General features: G+C 42.1%; 1 protein-coding gene and 1 long non-coding RNA gene across 2 annotated transcripts in view; one reads left to right on the top strand and one right to left on the bottom strand.

Annotated features, from left to right (window-relative positions):
- The window catches only part of Csmd2 (CUB and Sushi multiple domains 2), a 519,739-nt gene that overhangs the window by 43,814 nt on the left and 462,121 nt on the right, over nucleotides 1-13,804 (top strand). The gene's annotated exons all lie outside the window — the stretch shown is intronic.
- The window catches only part of LOC125354886, a 52,452-nt gene that overhangs the window by 38,371 nt on the left and 277 nt on the right, over nucleotides 1-13,804 (bottom strand). The window lies entirely within an intron of this gene.

The raw sequence follows: 13,804 nt of genomic DNA, 5'->3' as shown, positions 1-13,804 counted from the left end.
TCTATCTTTCCATCCATCTATGTATCTATTCCTCCTTCCTTTACCATCCATCCATCCTTCCTTCCCTCCATCCACACTTAGACATTCATTTCTTCCTCCCTTCTTCTGCCCTTCTCTCTCTCCTTCCATCACTCTTCCCCATTCCTTTCCTACCTTCATTCATCTCATTTTTCTACCTGGAAAATAGGAAGAATAATAGTACCTGTCTAATACAATTATGGGAGTGAAGTGGATTCATTATATACAGAGTACACAGGAAAACAGCTTTGGGCACAGAAAAAAAAGGTTTTTATCTGATATTAGTTTGTAAGTCTATGAGGGCACTTAGTACCTAGGACTCAGTGGGTGACCAGTAATATGTGTGTGTGTGTGTGTGTGTGTGTGTGTGTGTGTGTGTGTGTACTGAGGCTTGAACTCAAGGCCTAGGCTAGCTCTATTACTTGAAACAAAGATGCATTTTTTGGTGGTTAATTGAAGATAAGAGTCTGATGGACTGTCTTATCTGGCCTGGCTTCAAAACATGATCCTCAGATCTCAACATCCTGAAAAGCTAGGAGTACAAGCATGAATTACTGGCACCCAGCTAACCAGTACTATTTTTTAATTGACTAACTAAATGAGCCAAACATTTTCTCAGCCTTGAACTTTCAAATATCATCCCTTCTACTCAGCCACTCTCCTATGAACCAAAGTCACAGCTCTGACATCTTCTCATATAGGGAAAATTCAATCATATTTCCGTTTTCATTCTGTAAAACCTAGCTAGGAACAGGCCTACCAGTTTGGCGGAAATAAGCTCTTCATGTTCTTCATTTATACCTGGACCCCTTCTCTTGATTTCAGTCCAGCACTGTAGCACAACTTGACAGCATCTGCCACCAGCAAAGCAAAGATGCCTGTGCTGGTCTAGGACTCCCTATCAACACAATGAACCACCCCTGGCTGTTGTTGACTCGAGATGATGAAAAATGAGCTGCATTGGTATTGCCAGGCAGGGAAAATCATATTTGGTCCACGGTGGTGGTTTCTGTGTTAAGCATGTCCAAGAGAATCTGAGAGCCTGAAGGTAGAATTAGGAAGCAGAGCAGCATGAGTTTATTCCCACAGAGCAATTGGCTGTGGTACTGGGACAGGCTTACTATCTTGCCATGCATTGTTTTCTGCCTTTGTCTCCTGCATGGGAAGCTTGGGAAGAAGGAGAACCTGTTTAGTTTCTGCGTCCCTGCGGCACCGTAACTGTGCTAAGCTCTTTTCAGTAAATCCAAGGCTGAGTGACTTGTGGCGCTGGGTGCAGTGTGAACCCAGGGCCGGGGCTTTGAGACTGTCTCCTCAGCTGGATCGTGAAGTCCTTGCTTCCAGGCAGAGGGAGGGGTGGCCGGATTGGGAAACCTCAGTTTTGCTTTCTGAGAGAAGTGGATTTGGACCCTGGCTCTCCCACTGCTATTTGGTTAACCTTGTGATACTATACTTCAAGCTCTAGTGTCTTTACTTGTACGTTGATGGGGTATGGAAGCATGGCCTTATCCAAGCTATTACAACTGTCCAAGGGATGATGCCAATGAAGCACCTGGAGAAATGTTGCTCTTTTCTTTTTCAGGCCACCATCAAAACATCCATGTTTCTAGATTGGTTGGTTTATGTTCTGTTGGCCTAAGATCTCTCAATGTTGTTGTCTGCTTGAGCCATTTGTCAAGAGAAGATGGTAAGATGGTCTGGGATTGGGTGTCTTTGATACTTCACTGTCAACTTTTTATTTTTTGGTAGTGCTTGGATTTGAACTCAGGACCTTATATTTGTTGGGCAAGTGTTTTATTTCCTGGGCCACTCTTCTAACTTTTTTCCTCTAGTCATTTTTCAGATAGAGTCTCACTTTTTTTTTTGGTCACAGGCCAACATTGAACCACAATCCTACCTAGGCCTCCCCAAGTATCTGGGGTTACAGACTTGTGCCACCATTCACAGCCCCTCCACTCTGAACTTCTTGAGGATGCAGCCATATTCTACCCAATTCACGTCTTCCTATCTCCCCAACCCCGACTCTAGTATTTCCATCCCCAATATACACACAAAACCTTGAACTCCACATCCCTTCCCTCAGACTTGCTGAATGGTAGATTGCATTTAGTTCAGATCTCTGGGATTTTCTTTGGATTCAAGGGAGAGCCTAACATGGCTGGGGAATATCACACCTTTATTTGAAACTTAGTATTTCTATCAATCATGAATTTAGGCCACAAAGCACATTAATATTAGGAACCTGTGCATTTGATGCTGAGAAGATCACAGATTTACATAGGTTATTATCGATGTTATAACCATCTCTACATAGCACTTATGTTTCCAACTCTGCTATTTAGATGACCTGTTGGTAGATCTTGGTAATAGTACATGGATGGAGGAAAACCTATATTACTCTTTATGGTGAATATTCAAAATATTTTGAAAACAGTATTTCATTGTACTTGGTTTCCTTTGTAATTCGATGTATTTTGTTCTATACATTTAATGACATTATTTGCCTGGAATCACCAGGCTGCCAGCAGGGCTATGTACCACAAAGGTGAAGAAACTTTGGCTTGTAAATCCTCTGACATAAGTGAAAAAAGTGGGAGGTTAGGTTCTTATGGATGTTATTCTAGAGTGTTTCTTACTTCCTATGAACTAAACCAATGGTTCCATCTGGGGTGATGCTACTGGCATCCAGTGATAAAGGCCAGGGGCACAGGTAACTGTCCTACCTGCACAGTGCAGGCCCACTACAAAGACTTGCTGTTATTAAAATGTCCATCATGCTGAGTGCTGGTGGCTTACACCAGTAATTCTAGCACCTCAGAAGGCTGAGATATAAGGATTCTGGTTCAAAACCAGCCCAGGCAGACAAATCTGTAAGGCTCATATGGGAGAGAGTCAGTCAGCCTTGAGCAAAAAGCCAAGCAAGAACATGAAGCTTTGAGTTCAAGCTCCAGTACTGGTATATGTGCGCAGATTTGGCTATTGGGGAGTCATGCACCATATTTAGAACTTGCAGCTTTAGGCTCTATTGAAGAATTAAGCAAGAGGAACACATTGCCTTTGTTTCCTTGAAAGGTGCCAGTTGGGAGAAAAGAGGCCTGAAATTTGGTGCATGGCTCCTGGCCATGGGGAGATGAGGGCGGGGAGAGAATTGAAGGGGAAGAAGGAGTGGCATAATGCATCCATCTGCCTGGGGCACCAAGAGACATGCAGGTGAGGTGCTGTGTAGACTATGAATTTGGAGCAGTGAGTTAAGACTCTCCAGGTAGAGATAGAGAAGGACATTCCAGGCAAAGGGCCCAGCACTTACGAAGACGTGGGCCTGGAGCATTCATGTGTGAGGTACAGAGGGGGGCATTAAGTGGAGGCTCAGGGCCAGCATCTCTCAGAACAGAGTTCTTGGTCCTTTTTTAAGGGCATTGTAGACATTGGTGGTACTTTTTGAGCCTGCCCCTGCCATCTGCAGACAGATGTGCCACCTGGTGGCTTGTGTAGCAGTGGGCCAGAGGCTAGTCACAGACTAGCCAGGGATGCCCCTCGTGGCAGGTAATACACCTCCAACATCTGTTGCTCTCCTCTGTGTTTCTTCTTCTTCAGGAAGTCTCATTACTTGCATGGCTTTGACAAATCTATCTCTCCAAATACCAGGGCTCCCAAATACCAGTCAACAGCCTTAATTGCCTTCTGGCCATCTTCATCTGAATGGCCCACTGGCATTGCCAACTAAATTTATCCAAAATTGACCTTATCAATCAATAAATATTTGCAGAATTGAATTGAATTTTCCTGCCAAATTTCTCAAAAAGAGTTATCTCCTCGCAAATGATCATTATTTGTAGACAACATGACTGTGTACCTAAAGCGCTCAAGGGAATCAACTTGAGAAATCTTCAGAATTAATAAGAGTTCAGAAACCTGGTTGGATGTGAGATGAATATATAAAAATCAATAGGGTGTTCTGTACATCAGCAATAACCAGTTTGGAAAAAGTAACGGGAAAGATGTACCAGGGCAACAACAACAACAAAAATGCATGAAGTATCTGGAAATAATAACTTTAACAAAGATGAGATGAAAACCTGTATAAGGAATGGCATAAATCTTTACCTAACGATTAGCTGGTATGTATTGATCACTTATAACATGTCAAGTATAATGTGTGGAACAGTTAGCAGACACTACCATGTTAATCCATACAGCATCCTAGAAGTGGACATTCGTTTAAAGACATTGAAACTAAGGTTTAAAATGTTTAAATACATAGGGTAGGGGGTGTGACTCAAATGGTAGAGCAATCATCTGGCACATGTGAGATCTTGGGTTTAATTCCCCAGTATCACCACCACTACCACCAACAAAAAAGTATCGAAATGAATAGCTGGCAAAGTATCAAGTGGCAAACTTGAAATTTGAGCCCAAGACTTTTGCTTTCAAGACAGTTTGCTTCTGAAGCCATTTCTCAAACAAGCCATTAAACATACAAACAAATGATGGTGATGGGTGTTTTCTGAATGTTAAGATTGTTTTGTTTTACTTAGCTATTAATTTTTTTAAAGTACCAAATGTTTCCTAAGGGCAAGACTTGTGCTAGGTACTGGAGAGAAAAAAAATCTAGAGAAAGTATTAAGGGCTCTCCTTGTGTGCATATGCCATTGTACAATGTCACTAGTGGTAATATTCACAAGCAATGATGAGCTAACAATGAGAGATACTTAAGCTTGTCTTGGGAAATCTGGGAGGGCTTTCTGGAGGTACCAATGACTCTTTAGTACAAAATGAGCTTGGTGAAGGAGCAATCCCACACAGAGTGCTAGTGGACATGAAATATGCATGTGTTTATTCCACCTTCTCCTGTATATGTCTATACAGGGCTAGGGGCAGGGTTGAGAGGGTAAAGACACAACAAATCATATCCTTGATCTTATAAAGTGTTTGTGAGCACCTGTGCTATGGCCAAAGATAAGGCTGGTGCTTGGACCATAGAGAGGTTTCACCTAGGGTGATGTGGGTAGAAATGTGATACTGCCTCAGCCCTTAGAAGTGAGGGAGCAAGTCACAGAGCTATTGGAGGAAGAGTTTTCTGGATTGAAGGGCCAGCAAGTGCTGGGTTGCCAGGGTAGGTAAATGATGGGCTTAAGGAACATGCAGGACACAGAATAGCTGGATCTCAGGGATGAGGGTTGGAGGCAAGAGAGGAGACAGACAGACAGTGCTGGTACACCCACTTAGGAGTCTGGGGTCACAGGAAGGAATTTGACTTCCCGTTTGTAAGATGAGAAGCCAAGCGATCTTTGTTTGAAGGGATTTTCCTAATGGAAATAAAGGGAAAATAGTGCCCAAGAAAAGAGAGATAAATGTGGCTGCCTGTGAAAGCCAAACATTTTAATCTACATGTAGAATTTAAACCACACTAAAAGCATACAACCAGGCAGAAAACAATATCAGCAACAACTATGATAAATGATTTTTTTAAAAAAACAGTTGATTCTATAAAGACTGAGTACACATCAACAATAAACCAGTAAGACCTGAGAGGAGATTTGAATACACAAAATTTAGAGACTCCTGCACATCAAACTTAGTAAAATTAAAAGTCTCAACCAACCACAAAACATACATGTAGCACAAGGATGTACATGAGGATTTGCATATAGCATGCATAATAGATGAGTATGTAAATCACCAAGACAAAAATACCACCATGAAAAATGAGCCAGAGATTTCATCAGATAGATAGTTCCCAAAAGGAAGGATTAAAATTATTGAGAAAAGTTGAAAGATGTGGAATCTGAGTCCCAAAGAAATGCCAGCTGAAATATGATAGCAGTTATTTTGCACCTATTGGGCAGGAAAAGGTTTCTTAATAACATAATTCAAAATGCTGGTGAAACTGAGTTGAGGTAGATGTTTCAGACCTGGCTATTAAGAGAGGAATTGGCCCATGTTTTCTAGCAAGTATTTTGGTGACTTAGAACCAGTCACAGAGGTGGTTCATACCTGTTGATTTTATAGCCTGCACATTGGACAGTCTGTCCTAAGGAAGTCACTCAAGAAACAAATGAAAAACCACCCCAAAGAGTCTCATTTGTTGGGGTTGTTCTTGAGCTTTGGCCTTGGTCTTGCTTGGCAGCCCCATTGACCAGAGGCCAAAGACAGAGCAGACTCTTCTAGGTGATGGGAGAGAAAGGCCAGATGCCCCTTTGACAGAAGTCAGCAGTAGCATTTCCATGCATGAGGCAGATCACTAGTGACTAGAAATGAGAGACAGGCAGCAATTTTCTTCTTTTTTTTTGCAGAAGGAAAAATGGACAAGTTTTTATTTATTCAGAGGCTCATTTCCAAGAGGCAGCAATTTTCTTGAAAGAAGTACCTTTTTCATAGACACGAAAGTATGTCTGGACATTTCAGAATGAGTACTCATATTTCATTCCGGAGGAGCTGTGCTGGGTTGTAACTCTCACCTCACTAGTATCATTGACTGTAGGGAGATTTCCAAACCATCGCCAATGAAGGCCTACCACAGAAGTCAAGCCAGACTAATACAGCACTAGCCATGAGGAAGCAAAGCAGGACATGGCTACTGCATAAGTGAACATTGGTTCCAGTCTCTGGCCACAGAAATATGTTTACCACCAGCCAGCATCCTGTCACAGTCCTCGCTACAGATCCAGATCTTATTTACAGCAGAGTAATAAAAAATAAATAAAAAAGAACCCAGAAACAATTTAACTGTTTGACAATAGGAAAATGGTTGAATAAATTCCAGTGTAACCATACATTGGGATGTCATACATTCTTCCAAAAGGCTGCTTATGAACAGATTTGCTATCTTGGGGGAAAACTCTTATTACACTGTTTACTGAATTGTTGCAAAAAGAAAACCAAGAAATGACCTGAATAGCCGTCCACAGAGGAGTGGTAGAATAGATTGAGATACATTCATGGCAGGGAATACCACACATTTATAGAAAAAGTAGTTAAATCACTGTCCACTGACCTGGAAGGTATCATCTCCAATGCATTGTTCAGTAGGAAAACAAGTTGAAGAGAAATAAGCTAAACTGCAATCTCATTTTTAAAACAAAATAATGAAAATCCACCCAGATTGTGTCCATATGTTTGCATGAGAGGCGAGAATATAGAGGAGGGGATTACAAGCCTGGACATTCACTTCAATAACTTCGTATTGAGTGTCAAAAACAGAGATGAAAATAAACTTATCTTCATATGAGCATTGCATATGTGAATATCTATGTGTATGCCAGTGCATACTGCCTTTTAAATAATTTACCGCCAAAAGAACACCCCCCCATTACATATGCAGTATTTTCTGAATATTGTGAAATATGCATGGAAACATAAAAAGAAAGAGAAGATATTAATAGTAGTTACCTCTGGAAGGAAAAGATTACAGTCATTTTCTTCTTTTTAAAAATCTTGCCTATATTTTCCAAATTTTCTACAATGAACAAAATATATGCAATGTTTTTTTTAAAGATATAAATGGGCTTGCATCATCTCACAACTCAATTCTGTCTCTTCCTCTTACAATCTGTCCACTGTCCACCTTGTTATCCTCCTTTGCTAAAACTGATGTATCTATCTTCTCAGCAAGTATTTACTGGATTGAGGATATGGGGGATGCAATGGGCCAGGACAGAGCTATTATTCTCTATGCTGCTTCTTCCAGAGGGACCATTTAGATATCAGACCAAGCTATCTCTTTTAAGACTTTCATCGTAAGTCTCTCATTGTTCACCACCTTGAGCTACCTTCTCCTGTATGAACTGCCCTCTGGGTCTCTTCATCTATTCTGTCTGGCCTCTATTATGTCCCCTTCCCTGTCCCCTTCCCTGGGAAATATTCCCAGGAGTTGTATATTGAGCCCTTTTGCCTCTTTATCTATAGCAGGAAGATTCCAAATGTGAATCTCCAGGGCTGGGCATGTCTGAGTTGAGGCGGCTATCCAGGGGTGCTGGGGATATTCATCTCAACCATGTCCACAGAATGAAAGAGTATGGCCCTGAAGTGGCAGCTTCTATGGGGTCCATACTGCAGAATCACTGTGGACCCCCTTAGCATAGGGTTGCCCCGTGAGTGGATCAACTAGTCTGTAGTCCAGGCTCCTGGTTTTCCAAAGAGTCTGACCTACAGAAATTAATAGATGAATGAATGAGTGACAAGATATAATGACATCACCAAGCAGCCTTTTAGGTCGAGGAGCCCAGTAGATCTAGTGCCTGTGCTGGTGAAGAGGAGTTCAGGAAACTACCTGAGACTCTCAAGAAAGTTGTAGAAATGAAAGTTTTAATTCACTATTATTGTGGTTGATTAGTTTTCTGGTTCCTGGTCACTTATAATATCTACTGTGAACTCACTTGCTCAGGCCCTCCCTGTTCAGGTTTGCTGCTATAGGCTCTGTTCTGTTTCTTATTGCTAGAAACATTTTTTTCTATATTCAGGATGTCACATTTCTGCCTAACGTTTGTATATGCCTTTTGATTTGGTGTCTTGTTTTTGTATAAAACCATCATCATCATCATTATATTATTATTATTATTATTATTATTATTATTATTATTATTATACCAGTCCTGGGGCTTGAACTCAGAGCCTGGGCTCTGTCCCTGAGCCTCTCTGTGCTCAAGACTAGTGCTCTATCACTTGAGCCACAGCACCACTTCTGGCTTTTTCTGTCTATGTGGTACTAAGGAATTGAATCATGCATGCTAAGCAAGCACTCTACCACTGAGCCACTTTCCCAGTCCTCAAACCATGAATCTTATAATATCTTCCACACAAAAAGAAAACCAGAGCTGGTTGCCAGGCTCATGCCTGTAATCATAGCCATTCAGGAGGCTGAGATCTGAGGACTGAGATTCAAAGCCATCTAGGAAGGAAAGTTTATGAGACTCTTATCTCCAGTTAACTACCAGAAAACCAGAAGTGGCACTGCAGCTCAAAGTGATAGAATGCTAGCTTTAAGCAAAAAATAAAATAAAAAAGGCTCAGGGACAGCACCTAGGTCCTGAGTTCAAGCCCTACAACTGACCAAAAAGAAAGAGAGAAAGAAAGAAAGAAAGAAAGAAAGAAAGAAAGAAAGAAAGAAAGAAAGAAAGAAAGGAAGGAAGGAAGGAAGGAAGGAAGGAAGGAAGGAAGGAAGGAAGGAAGGAAGGAAGGAAGGGAGAGAGAAAGAAAGAAAGGAAATCAGAAAACCACAGTCAGATAAATTTTTCACCTGTATTGTTTTCTAATTATTTTTTTACAACTTTTAAGAAACATGTAGCATCCAGGTGTCAGTGGCTCGTGCCTGTAATCCTAGCAACTCAGGAGGCTGAGATCTGAAGATTGTGGTTCAAAGCCAGCCAGGGCAGGAAAGTCTGTGAGAAGTAGAACTGTGGCTCAAGTGGTCAAGCCCCAGGACTGGCAAAAAAAAAAAAAGAAAATCTAGCTCCTGATTCCATCTGGAATGTATTTTGGAATATACATTTCCCTAAACAGTTAATTCAGTAACCCTGCAAAAAATCTTGATAAAAAATACCATGTTCTATGTATTTCATATTTTCTGTATATTAGTTCCATTTCCCCTCTGGGGCTAACCCCCACACCATTTTAATTTCTTATTAATGATGCTTTTTCGTATCTGCTAGGATGCAAATACTAAATTTATTACCTTAAAAATGTATTGTCCATGGTAACCTATTTTTCCAGTATCATCTTACCAAATTTAAAACAAATCATTGAGCTTTTGATTAGAATTTCATAAGCTTATAAATTAACTTTTCAATAACTTTCCAAGAGGTTAATATTATAAATTAACCTTCCAGTAGTTAGGCCTTTCTACTCAAGATTACACTGCATTTCTTCAATTACTCAGATTAAAAAAATCTCTTGGTAAAAGTTATTTTCATGCAGGGCCTGCAAATGTCTTTCTTTGTTTCCCTCCCTCCCTCCCTACATTTTTCCTTCCCTCTCTCCCTCCCTCCCTTCCTCTCCTTTCCTTCTGGTGCTGGGGATGGACTTCAGGACCTTGTGCATGCTAGGCATGTGCTCTATCACTTAATTACATCCATAGCCTGACTACATACTTCTTATCAAGTTTATTTTCTATGTATTCTATACATATGCATTAACCATAACAAGAACTTGATTCCTAAACTTTTATCAGTTGTGAGCATGTAGTAAAGTTACTATTTTTGTATATCCCTTTGTTTTACTGAAATCTCTTGTTCTATTAGATTTATAATGGATTCTTCTGTGGTCTCTATGGGTATATTAATGTATAATCTGCAAACCATATTTTTTGCTGCTTCTTTTCTCATTTCTTCTTCTTGTACCTCATAGATTATCTCATGATGAAGACACAGAGTCCTAGTTAGGGTGGGGACATTTGGCGGTATCTTTTGTCTTATTCCTGATCTTAACCTGATGTTTCACAGAAACAACCATGTGTGGTGTTTTGTTTCAAAATGGATGCTTTGCTGGGGATGTAGTTCAGTGCTGGGCACTAGTCCAGCATGCACAAGGTTCTAGGTTCAACCTTCAGTATCACAAGATGTGTGTGTGTGTGTGTGTGTGTGTGTGTGTGTGTGTGTGTATGTGTGTCACTGTAGCTTGAACCCAGGGCCTGGGCACTGTCCTGAGCTTTTGCTACTCAAGGCTCATGCTCTACCACTTGAGCCACAGCTCCATTTTTAACTTATTGGTGGCTAATTGGAGATAAGACTCTCATAGACATTTCTGCTTTGTTGGGCTTTGAACCTCAGTCCTTAGATTTCAGACTCCCAAGTAGCCAAGATCACAAGTGTGAGCCACCAGTGCCTGGCACATTAAAAAAAAAAAAAAAAGAATAGAATAGATAGCTTAGCATGGAAAGGAAATCGTCTTTTCCTTAGTCCTTGGATGCTTATTTTAATCAGAGTTACATGACTAATTTTATTAAAATGTCTCTTTAACATTTATTCAGAAGCCCTTAACTTTTTTCCTCCTTTAATGGGACACTTTGTATTAAGAGATTTCTTCATAGTAAAGTCATTTGGAGATTAAGTGTCCTTTGTCAGTTAATCTCTAAAGTGGCTTTAAAAAAAATTAGTGTTGAGTTAATTTATCAGCATGACGATGAGGACAGTGGGCTGCTTATGTTAAATCTCCCCTCTGAGTCCCAGTGACTTGGGTCTCTCGTTCCTTCATTTCGCTCTGCCTTTCTTCTGTGTCTATTAATGGAGAGGTTATTAATTGTATCTACCATATATGGCTGTTGTGAGCATTAAACCAACAGAGAACTGTTTCCTGATTCTCATTTTGTATTATCAGGAAACTGGCACTCGAATGATGGAGGGAGGAGGTTAAGGGGAAGGGGGGTAGACAAATGAGGAGAGGAAGTGAGGGGGAAGGCAGTCATCATAGTCAATGCGTATTCTATAAAATTAAGAAAATCAAGGGGAGGGTTTGGCTTGGGAGGGATGGGGGAGAGTGATGAGAGGGGCAACATCAATCAAGATGCGTTTTACTCATAAACTGATCTGTTGAATGTAACTTCTTGCATGCCTATGTAAAGATTAAAAAAATAATAATACAACTTAAAAAGACCCAGCAGGGGCGAAGGTCTAAGTAGACACAGGGTGACATTAAATGGTCACAAACTTACTATGTGCCAGCTACAGATTTTTGGGACAGATTCAAAGATGGTGAACTGGCCTGGGCCCTGTGCTAATACAGCTTGCAGACTGGAGAGAAGATGCTTCTCAGGCCATTCTTGGGGCACGGAAGCATACTTCTATGCTATATGCTACCATAGAGGGCCAGACTAGAATGATAGCATGTAACAGGAGCCTCCCAAGGAGGTAGGGAAGTGTGTTCTTGCAGCAGAAACAGCACATGCAAAGGCCCCATGGCTATGTAGTAAGTCTGAAGCAGGTACCAAGGAGTGAGAAAACCAATGCTGGAGTATATGTAGGGAGAGATCACTAAGGGACCAAGCATGTGGAGATTCTCAAAGTCTGGAAGCTTTTGTTTTTGTTTGTTTCCTTGTTGAGACATCAGTTACCGTTGAAAGGCTGGGGCAGATGGTACCATGGAGAGGGCCTGATCTGATATCTGGTTTGGAAAGATAATCTCTGAATGCATTGTGATGAAGGGGGAGGCAAGGCTGAGTTGGCAGTTGTGATGGGAGTCCTGGGAAGAGTGTGCTGTGGGCTAGGGGAGGTGAGACGGAGACAGGCTGACCTTAGCCATGGGCCTATGAAGGAGAGGAAGGCATCACTTCTGGTGAGTGGTATTACCCACTAAATGGGAGCTTCTGCCTAGGGCAATGCAGTGCAAGCAGATTCCATTTTCTGAGAGAGGAAGCCACAGAAGAGGACAGAGTAGTTGGGGACATCACCAGCCTGGTCATCCCAAAGGCAGGTTTGGGCCTGGAGCACAGGGTGGGGGTGCAGGGGATGGGGAGGTGGCATCTGGCCTGGCCCGCTCAGTAATGTTGGCAACCCACAGTGTGAGGTCCTCTCAATAGAGAGAGGCAGTAAGGTCCTGCCTCAGAGCCCAGGGGGGAAAGCAGCCGGAAGGGAGAAGGATATGGAGGAAGGAAAACAGCCTGGCTGCTCCAAGTGTGATGCCCAGGCCCATGGGTCATCGCGTCACTAGGTGGAAGCGCAGGCTCATTGGCCCTTCCCACTTGCCTGCAACTCAAATCTCCACTGGTGCCGGATCTGCAGGTGGCTTGCATAGTATAGCTGGGAAGCAGTTGAGCAACAGTATCAGCAGCAGCGGAAGGCCAGTACCATGAAGTAAAGCTGGGTGCTGGTGGCTCATGCCTATAATCTTAGCTACTCGGGAGACTGAGAGGATGGTGACCTGAAACCAGCCAGAGCAGGGAAGTTTGTGAGACATTTATCTCCAATTAACCACTAAAAAAGCCAAAAGTAGAGCTGTGGCTACACACACACACATCCATATACACACACGTGTGCATATGTGTATGTGTGTGTGTACATTATCCACTTTGCCTGTGGATAAGCTCACCAGTTCTTCAGAGGCAGGGCAACCAGCACAGTTAGCAAATAGATGGGAAGTGAGGGCATGGAGACAGAAAGTATAGACAGATTGTGTTGTCTATAAATCTGGCTATGGAGGAGAGAGAGAGACAGGCTGGAGGGAGAGGAGGAGTAGAGTGGGGATTTGTTTTCTGAATGATAAAATCTGGAGCACAAAATGAGAAAGTCCCTGGATGGCAGAGAGAAGAGATGATAGAGTCTGGTGTTGTTTTTTGTGGGTTTGTGTTTTGTTTTTTTTTTTGTTGTTTTGGATAGACAAGAACTCTGTCTGCCACTTGATCTTAGCCCCTCACCCCTTTGCTTCTATCTTGTTTGTGAGCTTGAGTCTCACTGCTATCTTTGCTGAATTGGCCTTGAATCTTAAGTCTTCTGCTTGTGTACTTCCTGAGTAGCAGAAATGACAGGCACACACCACCATGCCTTTCTAAGAGATATGGGCAGTCAGGGGTTTCGCTTAGATGGAGTAGGTGGCTACTGGGTAGAAGGAACTGGATGGCATGGGACAGGCTAGAAGGATTTGTGGTTGGGAAGAGAAGGGAAGCCCCACTGATGGCTGGGTGGGAGGCAAGGACGTGACTGAGGGTCAGTGGGGCATGGATGGGGAAGGCTTGAACTGATCCTCTGGCACTTAGTGCAGTATCTGTGTGCAACCTGGTGGTTGCTTCTTTGTTAAGCTCTCTGAGCTTCGACTTTCCATCTTTCAGAGTTGTTGTGACACAGTTTGCTACGTGGGCACAGGC

This window comes from Perognathus longimembris, chromosome 7, assembly GCF_023159225.1.
Source record: "Perognathus longimembris pacificus isolate PPM17 chromosome 7, ASM2315922v1, whole genome shotgun sequence".
NCBI classification, from domain to species: Eukaryota; Metazoa; Chordata; class Mammalia; order Rodentia; family Heteromyidae; genus Perognathus; species Perognathus longimembris.
This window is presented reverse-complemented; position numbering and strand designations above follow the sequence as displayed.